At 47.3% G+C, this 9,402-nt stretch overlaps 1 protein-coding gene and 2 long non-coding RNA genes across 29 annotated transcripts in view; 1 reads left to right on the forward strand and 2 right to left on the reverse strand.

Annotated features, from left to right (window-relative positions):
• Sox5 (SRY-box transcription factor 5) overlaps window positions 1-2,073 on the reverse strand; it is a 955,418-nt gene extending 953,345 nt beyond the window's left edge. For 18 of the 27 annotated variants that reach the window (XR_015685248.1, XR_015685247.1, XR_015685239.1 and 15 more), the window contains exon 1: window positions 1,913-2,073. The gene's annotated coding sequence lies outside the window, so the exon portion shown is untranslated. The remainder of the gene's footprint in view (window positions 1-1,912) is intronic. The other 9 variants (XR_015685240.1, XR_015685246.1, XM_087655720.1 and 6 more) reach the window with 1 other exon arrangement.
• LOC147995139 (uncharacterized) overlaps window positions 988-9,402 on the forward strand; it is an 8,964-nt gene continuing 549 nt past the window's right edge. Inside the window, exons 1-3 of the long non-coding RNA XR_015687146.1 lie at window positions 988-1,198; window positions 5,863-6,053; window positions 8,326-8,437. This is a non-coding gene — a long non-coding RNA (uncharacterized LOC147995139). The remainder of the gene's footprint in view (window positions 1,199-5,862; window positions 6,054-8,325; window positions 8,438-9,402) is intronic.
• Window positions 6,664-9,402, reverse strand: part of LOC120102428 (uncharacterized) — a 32,056-nt gene continuing 29,317 nt past the window's right edge. Inside the window, exon 4 of the long non-coding RNA XR_015687147.1 lies at window positions 6,664-9,402. This exon is cut by the window's right edge and continues 472 nt beyond it. This is a non-coding gene — a long non-coding RNA (uncharacterized LOC120102428).

Genomic DNA, 9,402 nt, shown 5'->3' on the forward strand with positions numbered 1-9,402 from the left:
AAGTGATGCCTGCGATTTTTATCTCCTAGAGTTCTGAGGAATAAGGAGTTGATGGCATAATTTCCAAGAGAATTTTGCACGGTGCCCAGGAGAACTTTCGATGTGAGCGCTTAATGTTTTAAATCACTCTGGCTGAATTTATCTAGGCTTTGGCCTGGGAGCTATATTTAAATCAGGAAGAAGCACCCCCCTGGAAGCTGGGCTCCCTGTATCTTGAGTCTGAGAACAGATTCCTTCCCTATCTGCTCAGACAGCCGGATTCCTTTAAAATGAGACAGATCAAAATTTAGTGGTTCTGTACAATATGAAATTGTCCTTTTAAATGCTATAAAAGTCAAACTTTGGGGAAAAAACATTTCCGTATACTTTAAAAAACCATCTGGCCCTTAACCTAATCACTCCTGGCCATCAAGTCCCCCCCCCCAAGTCTGTTTTTTTTCTGATTGAAAATGTCTCTTGTCTATAAATCTCCCACCACCATTTCATTAGAGAGAGAGAGAGAGTGTGTGTGTGTGTGTGTGTGTGTGTGTGTGTGTGTGTGTGTGTCTGTTTGCGCGCGCACACTCACACTACTAGGAGCCATTATTTATGAACACCAAGAAAACAAATCGCTGTGGTCTCTTCTGCTTGCCGATTCCCACACTTATTGCCCCAAATCCCACAAATTTCCCTCTGTCTTGCCCTTGACTGTAGAGCTGTGCTGAGCAGAAAAAGATTCTCTGGGGAAATCTGTCCCTGCTCCCTTTCTTAAACTCCTCTTGATACCTGGATACTGTGAGCATCTCAACCGGGTTAGAATAAATTTCCAAACTTCTGTGAGTCAGGAAAGTGAATGGCCACCCCCAGTATCCTGGGTGGCCAACCCTGAAAGTGTAGGCTTGACAGCAACACATACTTCCTCATTTTTGACCTGCTTCAGCTGATTGGGGAAGACTGGAAATGAATTCACATTCCTCACTCTCAGGCACCGAGACCAAACGGCCTGTTAATATATTCACTTTGCAAGATGACTATTAAAATGTGAGAACTCTATCCTGCGGATCTGAGGCCGGCCGATTGATAACTCCAAAAACTGCTGCTTTCAAACGCACACATTTCCTAATCCAACTTGCTTTCAGCCCGTGTGTGTGTGACCTCTGTCCCCTACTTCTTACTACCTACCTTAGCTATGAAGTGCAAGCGGAGAGGGACACAGCACGTGAGTAGTTTATACTTTGCTCAGAGTGAGGGGCAAGGGGTGGAGGAGGGAGGGGGGGGGGGGAGAGAGAGAGAGAGAGAGAGAGAGAGAGAGAGAGAGAGAGAGAGAGAGAGAGAGAGGTTGCAATCAAATGAACGCTTCCGGTCTCTGAAATGTCTCAAATCCAGAAGGATAAGACTTAATTCTGAAATTCTGAGTAGGACTGAAGCCGATGGAGAGAGAGATTGCAGAAAGCGAAACAAAAAGACAGAAGAGCTGGGGTGAAGGTGACTGGTGGGCTGAGAGGGCTCTTTCTGTTCTAGACAGGAGCGGGGTTTTGTCCAAGTTCGAGGGTCTGACCCTGGAAATGCACAAGGCTAGCCCGGGGCTGATCCCTGCCCGCACCGCTTGCTTCCCGCAGCTCGCATCTCCACCACCACTTATAAAACAATACCGGCAACAGGACACGGGCTCCTCCAACAGCAGCCCAGATAAAGTTGGCCGGGTCCCGTGGATCGCAGCCCCCTCCCTCCCGGAAGGGGGGGTGACAGCGCCCCCCGCAGCCTCCCCCGAAGCCGGGCCCAACCCCCTCCCGGGACTTGAACAAACTCCCGCGCCCCCTCCCTGGGGCTGCGCGGCTCTCCAGCTGGAGCAGGGCGCCTTGGAGGGCTGCCCGCCACCGGCACCTCCACAGCGGGACGCGCCACAAAGTTAAAAACGCTGCGGTTCACGCACCTTACCGGGTCTGGTTAATCGCTCCTCTGACGCGGGATGCGCAGCAGCGGGCGGGGGCCCCGGAGGACCCTGGAGACGGGATGGGGCGGCTCGCCTTTTGCACTCTGTGTGTGTGTCTGTATCGGGGTGTGTTTGTGTGGGGTGTGCGCGCGCGTGTGAGTGTGTGTGTGCGCGCCTGTCCCTCTCTCTCTCTTTCTCTCTCTCTCTCTCTCCCACCCCCCCCCCCACCCCAACCTCTGGCTCCCTCTCTCGCTCTCTCTTGCTCTCCCTCTCTCAAGGACGAAGTAAAATCCCTCAGCTGGTCATGAGGCGGCTTCGGAGACAACACAATGCTGGTGGAAATAAATAACAAAAGGCGAAAAAGACAAGTGGGAACAATGGGGGAGGCGAGGGCAGCGCTCCAGCCGCCAGTGACCGTGGCCGGCGCGCGCCCCGGGGTGCGGCGGAGCGGGGGCGGCGCGGGGCGGGCGCCGGGATCGCTGCAGGTCGTCCCCCCACCCCAACCCAGGGTCCACCCTGACCTCCTGCCTGCGGCCCCGCGCCAGCATCCGAAGCCCGGGAGCCCTGTTCACGGTCCTCCCGCTCTGCTGCAACCCAACTGGCTTGTAAATAACGCACCGATCGCCCACACCGTGCAGGAATTTTTTTTCCCCTTTAATCTGCCCTCTGCTTAAAGGAGCGATCAGACGAAATGGCAGGAGTGGAAGGAGGAGGATTAGGAGAGGGGAGCTCGCTTCTATCCCTGCGCGATCGGTGTCTGGTCAAGTCCCCTTTGTCAACTTCTTCGCCCTGCGCGCCCCCACCCTGTCCCTCCTGCGCCCACTCCCCCATGTGCAGACAGGCTTGCACCCTATGGCTCGGGGACCCGTGTGGGGGGTCTGCGGGTGGAACCTTCTAGGTGGTCAGCAGACCCTGGCTGGAGCGCCGCTGGAAGGTTCATGTTTTAAAGCCACTACTGCCTTTCCAGAGGTGGGCTCTACTCCAGGGTCCCTGCTGCCTTTTGCGTGTCGCTCCCCACTCACTTACTCCTTGGGGTAGCGGGGTGGGGGGGAAAGTTTAGAATCTCCCATTTATGCCTCAGAGGTGACTGAACTGCTTTGATTCTGAGTGTATTCAGTCAAGAAAAAAAAAATATATATATATATATAAAATTTTCACCGGATGCCCAAGAACCGGGGGTAGGGGGCGGTCGATTTTGAGGTGAGATGAGGCAAGCACAGGGTTCCAGAGCTATGCCACTTGGGAGCGCGAGTTACATCACCACCATCAGAAACTCGGTGGGTGAACCTCCCGGACAGAAGCTAGGGCCTGATGGAGGGTGTTCGTTCGGCTGACAGCACTGCCACTCTCTTGGCTCTGCTCTTCTTGCTTTCACAGACTTAAAACGGCTGCGCCGGCCGGGGGTGGGGGAACGCGGCGTGGGGGAGGCGCTGGAAAGGGGATCCCCAAGAAATTTCTAGCCAGGGTTAGGCAGAGATAAGAATTCCTGCAGGGACCCAAAGGGGACCCAATAAAAAACAATTCTAGCAATACATTTCTTTCTTTCTTTTTTCTTAGGTCCATTTCTCTTCTTAGGCTTCCGTGGGCTTGTGTGTTCTCCCTTTCCATGTCTGTGATTCCCTTGGGAGGAGCATTCATAACCTGCACAGTGTCCCCGGGGCACCCCCAGCATTTCCCAGAGTGCACCAAGGCTACCTGGAAATCAATGACCCTGCTGTTTGTTCTTCCAGGGCCTGCAGGAGCAGGGCCCTTGCAGCGAGCAGCTTGGCCATCAGGCTCAGGACCTGTCAGTCAAAGGCCAGCTCTCTCCCCTGACTTATTCCCTGCCTCTTGTCTACAGGGGAGTTGTTAGGAAGCAAGATGGTGTCTAGATGCCTCTGACACTCACGGTCCTGAAAAGCACATCTTCCTTTCAGTCCCTTCTACCCTTGGCAGCTGGGTGGGTTGCTGATCCCTGGGGTCTTTGCACTCTTCTAGAGTGGAAAGTTTCCGGGGAGGAGACGTTTAGACAATTGATTACTTCGTACCTGCTTTCTAAAAATGGCTAAACACCTTTCCCTTGGTAGAAAAGTGAGAAATGCAAATCTTAATAACTCTGAGGCAGAAATTTCAAAGTGTAAACGCAGCCATTATCCATTCCCACAAAAAAAAAGAAAAGAAAGAAAAAGAAAAAAAAAGCATCCCCTTCAACAAATATTTGATAGCATGGGGCCCAGTAATTAAGGGAACAATCCGATAAGCCCAGAGCTTTCGTGGGGGGTTCTGAATTTCCTTCACCGAGAATTTATACACTGGGTAATCGTTCGCTGCTCGAATGCAGCTATGGATATGGCTGTCTCTGCTGTGAGCCCTTAACCGCCTTTACTATTTAGTCAGAGAGCTGAAATAAATAATAATCACAACAATAAGAATATGAAACTCTTTGGACTAATGTAGTTTCCCAACACTGAAAATCAGTCTGTGTTTGAATAAAACACCTTCCACATGTGTCCGTTTTCTCCACAGGCTCTCTGTCCTCCAGTCAGTCATTTGCAGGCGTCATCTACTAGCTCAGTGATAATTGCCCTCTAGCTTCAATCGAAGCGCTGCTTTTAGTCTGAGGAGTTCTTAGGCTGGAGAGATGGCTCCGCCATTAAGGCCATTAAGAGTGTGCACTGCCCTTGCAAGTGGGGAAGACCTGGGTTCGGTTCCCAGCATCCACATCAGGCACTGTGACTCCAGCTACAGTGTAATAGGACACCTCTGAGCATCTGCACTCAAGTGCACAGGCGCGCAGACATGTACAGACAATTAAAAATAAAAATAAATCTTAGAAAACAAGCAGTTCTTGCTACATGTAGGACACTCTATCCTTCTAATGCACAGTTGTTCAAAATTGGCTAGTGCTGGGTCAAGCCCAGTTCCTCCGAACAAGTAGCAAAAGGCAAATTAAGACCAATTACACAATAGTGGGCCCTCATCATACAGGTCAGAATATGCATAACCTTTGTAAAGGCATTGTCACAATAGATTAATTTCCATGGGGATTTGAGCTTTCTAGAACGATGAAGAAAGAAGGCTAAAGCAGATTCTCTCCCCATGGGTCTCTGATGGTGCCAACCAAACAGAGCAGGCCAGGACTTTTGTGCTGGTTCGTCAGTGTTACAGCTTTGGGGCCAAGATGTCCTACAGACAGAAGGATCCAGGCGGGTAGAGAGAAGACCACAGGCTCCTGGTCTCTCCCAGTTATTGAAACCACATGCTCTCCAGAGTATGCCTTGATTACTGTATAGCACAGGCAGAGTTGATTGAAAATGTCCAATGGGATGTTTGTTTGTGTTAAGCTTGGAAAAACACAGACACATACACCACCATACACACACACATGCACACACACACACACGCACACACCACCATTCACACACACACACACATACACCACTGTACACTACCACACACACACATACATCACAATACACATATACATACACACACACAAATACTACCATACACACACACACAAACATATCACCATACACATACCCCCCACACATACATACACATACATACATACACATACATACATACACACACATACATACACACACAAACACACAAACACACCACCATACACACACAGAAACACTACCATACACACACACACACAAAAACATACCACCATACACATACCCCCCACACATACATACACATACATACATACACACACACACATACACACAAACACACCACCATACACACACACACACACAAAAACATACCACCATACACATACTCCCCACACACATACATACACACACACACACACACACACACACACACACACACACACACCACACTGAAACTGGGGCTTTATTGAACGTCAGTGTTTCCATTTATCAAGCGTGTACTACATCCCGGAATCTGAACCACGTGTTTCTTGAATGTGTTCTTTTCTCTCCTTTACACGACAGACGTGCAAGAAGTGTGACAGTCCTCCTCTGCAGAGGAGGGAAGGGAAGCTTGGCAAGGCTGAGGAGCTGCCCAAGGCCCTGCTCTGTGGTAGTGACTGCACTAGACGCATGCTAGCCTTGGCCAGCTCCAAGCCAGTCCATTCCACTTCACCTTGACTCCTCCTGGAGCACAGCAGTGCCAGTTTGCAGTGGTAAGTATTAAAATGCCAAACTTAAGGTCTGGCATAGAGCTCATTGATAGAGCACTAGTCTACAGTGTACAAAACTCCAGCCTCAATTCCCAACACTGGAACATTAAAGCAAAATACAAAATTTACAGGATATAAATCCCAGGCATGAGTTATGTTGGTAACCTCATTCACCTTGGACTTTGGATAACTGTGCAATTCCCAAGGAACTGTATGTGTGCTGTAAGTGGGAGGAGATTTATAAATATATTTTTTCAGGGTTTTAAGTAATAAATATGAAATTATCTTATTTTTGTAGACTAGGGAATTATAGATTATATGGGCACATACTTACCCATGCAATTAATATATACATAAATATAATTAATAAGTGAGGGTTTTAAATTCATAGACTTACACAGGTACTGCTCTTTACATAGGCAAGCTCATGGAGTCCTATGTGGTCAAGCATACCTATCACCCTCATAATTGAGAGGCTGAGATGGAAAGTTCACAAGTTCAAAACTATCCTAGGCTATGTTACAATTTCCAGGACATCAGTACTCCATAGCAACATTCTGTCTCCGAAAGAATAAAAATATATAAATTAATAAATAAGACCTCACAGCGAGCCGTGAGTTACATAATTTTATTCTATTATTTCATCAACACAATAGCAAACCTGGAGAATTACATAAGTACCACCAGAAGGTTGTGCAAAAAGAAATAGAGTGTGGATTGAAACCAAACAATCCCATACCATCTTTCAATGTGCATATAGGCATATATATATTTGTGCAGACAGTAACCATAGCCATATGTATACAGTATATATACACATATATTTATGCAGACAATATACCTATATATATTCATGGACAGACATTACACATAGCTAGAAATCATACCAACAGCAATCGGAAATATTTATGGATGGATGGGAAATCCCTTATGCTTAAGGTATTCAAGATAGATTGTTGAGGCCACCCGAATTCCTCGAGTATATCTGGAGATATTGGGAAAGTGTTACTAAAATTAGTTATTGGTATGCAGTATTAGTTACTGGCCTATGTACACGAGGTCCATTGAAGGATTTGTACAGTTATAGGTATTGTAAGAGTAGAGAAGGGCTGGAAAGATGGCTCAGCCCTTAAGAACACGGACGGTTCTTCCAGACGTCCTGAGTTCAATTCCCAGCAACCACATGGTGGCTCACGACCATCTGTAATGGGATCCTAGTCTCCCTTCCGTTGTGTCTGAAGACAGCTATGGTGTACTCAGATAGTCTTTGGGGGGAGGGGGAAACAGCAGAAAAAAATACTTGGGAATATAGCAATGAAAAGTCTCCACTCGTTTCTGTTAATACAACAGAATATCGGGTAGTTTATAAAGAAATTTATTTATCTCGCTGATTGGGAACTACAAGCCCAAAATAAGTGGCCACTTCCTCTACCAGGAGGGCATCATATCATCAAAATGGAGAGTAGGTAAACCAGAGATACTCGGTGGGGGAGACAGCCCAGCTCACCCCAGTCTTTCCCAGTGCCCTAGGACTCTGCTCACCAGGGCCACATCCCAAGACGAGGTACCTTCCATGTCCTTTGTGGACCCAAGCAGGTCACCAAAACTCTGCCTTGGGAAGTTCAGCATCAACTCAGCTCTGGGGGAGACAGCTGTTCAGCCCACAGAAAAGCTTGGTAAACTCTGAGAGGAAGCTATCAGTGGGTGAAGCGAGAGAGCAAACCCAGCCCCTTCCCAGTGTCACGCTCTCTGTTTTAATGTTTTAAATTAGCGTAGGTTTCCAATCTCCTCCCAGTAGCAGGAACATAGTATTAAATGTTGCTCTAACTTCAGCGATGATGGACTCAAAACCCGGATTTCCCTTCAAAGGAACCTGAAAACATTTGATGAAAATTAGAGATAGAGAAGGATTTGTTTTCCCCGGGGCTATTTTTAATCTCTCTCCAGAAAGAGGTACAAGTCAATTTTGGGCCGTGAACTCGAAAATCAACCCACTTTATAAAAGTGAAGCTTTTCTTTTACTCTCTTCTCCCTAAATATGACATTTGGTATCATCTAAGGAAGGAGTGGACAGGAGTGGACATCCTGGAAGCTATAGCTTCATGAGCTCCCAGCATATATCCCAATCTCCCAGCATGCTCCACAGTCTCCCAGCATGCTTTGTGACCTCCCAGCATGCCTCATCTAGACATCTCCCCTCCTGAGTATTAATTATTCCTGCCTCAATGAGCCCGTTAAGGAAAAGCTGAAAAAAAATTGTTTGTTTTCCCACCAGTTGGGAGGCTGAGACAGGAGGATTGCTGCGAGTTGAAGGCCAGTTTGGATTACTTCAGGCTGGCTTGAGTTACAGTATAAGATCCTGCACCCACACATATGCCCTGCACAAGGTGAGATAGCTAAACAGGTAAAAGCACGTTACAGGTATGAGTTTGGTGAAAAGGGAGAACCGTCTCTCAAACGCTCTTCTGGCCAGACACACATCATAACACATCATGCAAACAACCGTAATAATAAAAGCCCAATAAAAGCATCGAGCACCGTGTTGCATGCTGGGCATTCCACCACTCAGAAGACCAAAGTGGGGTGGTCGTCGTTCAAGGCCAGCCTGTATTCTGAGTTCTGGGCTACCCTGGGCTGCAGAGAGAGTGCCTTAAGGTAAACAAAAACAAACCCTAGGCCTAAGAGATACCACACACAAAGCTCTCATTGAAAAAAGAAAACCACACAAAACTCTTGAAAGCCCATTACAGATACATATGTTTTCATTTAGAAACTACTATGAAATTGAGTGTTCTTTCATTTAAATGTTCCCCTGTGGTTCCACAAATTAAAGATCGGTAGTGCGGTATTAACAACCGAGAGCTGGACCAAATTGAACTGCTTAAAACCAGTTGGCCGAGCCGTCAGCTATGGCTTCTATGGCTGAAGCTCACCGAAAAGGGAGCTCGCTGAAACTTTTTTTTTAAATACATAATTTTTTAAAAACTTATCCACTGGGGTATGTATTTTAGAAAGAACTTTTTTTGTGTGTGTCAGACCCAGTTTTAAAAAGAGAATAATGTAGAAATCCCAGATACTTTATAAACTCCAAACCACAACCACGCTGCTCTCATTAGTGAAAGGGATTTATTACACTCACTGTTGATTTTTTCCTTCCTGGGACAAGAACCAGAGGGAATAACAAAATTAGTTCTAGTCAAATGCAACAGCGTGCCCTCACCACATCCCCGAATCTTGTCCCTCAGCCTACAGGGCTGCTTGCTTGCTTGCTTTCTCTCTTTCTCTCTTTCTCTTTCTTTCTTTCTTTCTTTCTTTCCTTCTTTCTTTCTTTCTTTCTTTCTTTCTGTCTGCC

This window comes from Rattus norvegicus, chromosome 4 (genome assembly GCF_021556685.1).
Source record: "Rattus norvegicus strain SHRSP/BbbUtx chromosome 4, alternate assembly SHRSP_T2T, whole genome shotgun sequence".
Lineage (NCBI taxonomy): Eukaryota > Metazoa > Chordata > Mammalia > Rodentia > Muridae > Rattus > Rattus norvegicus.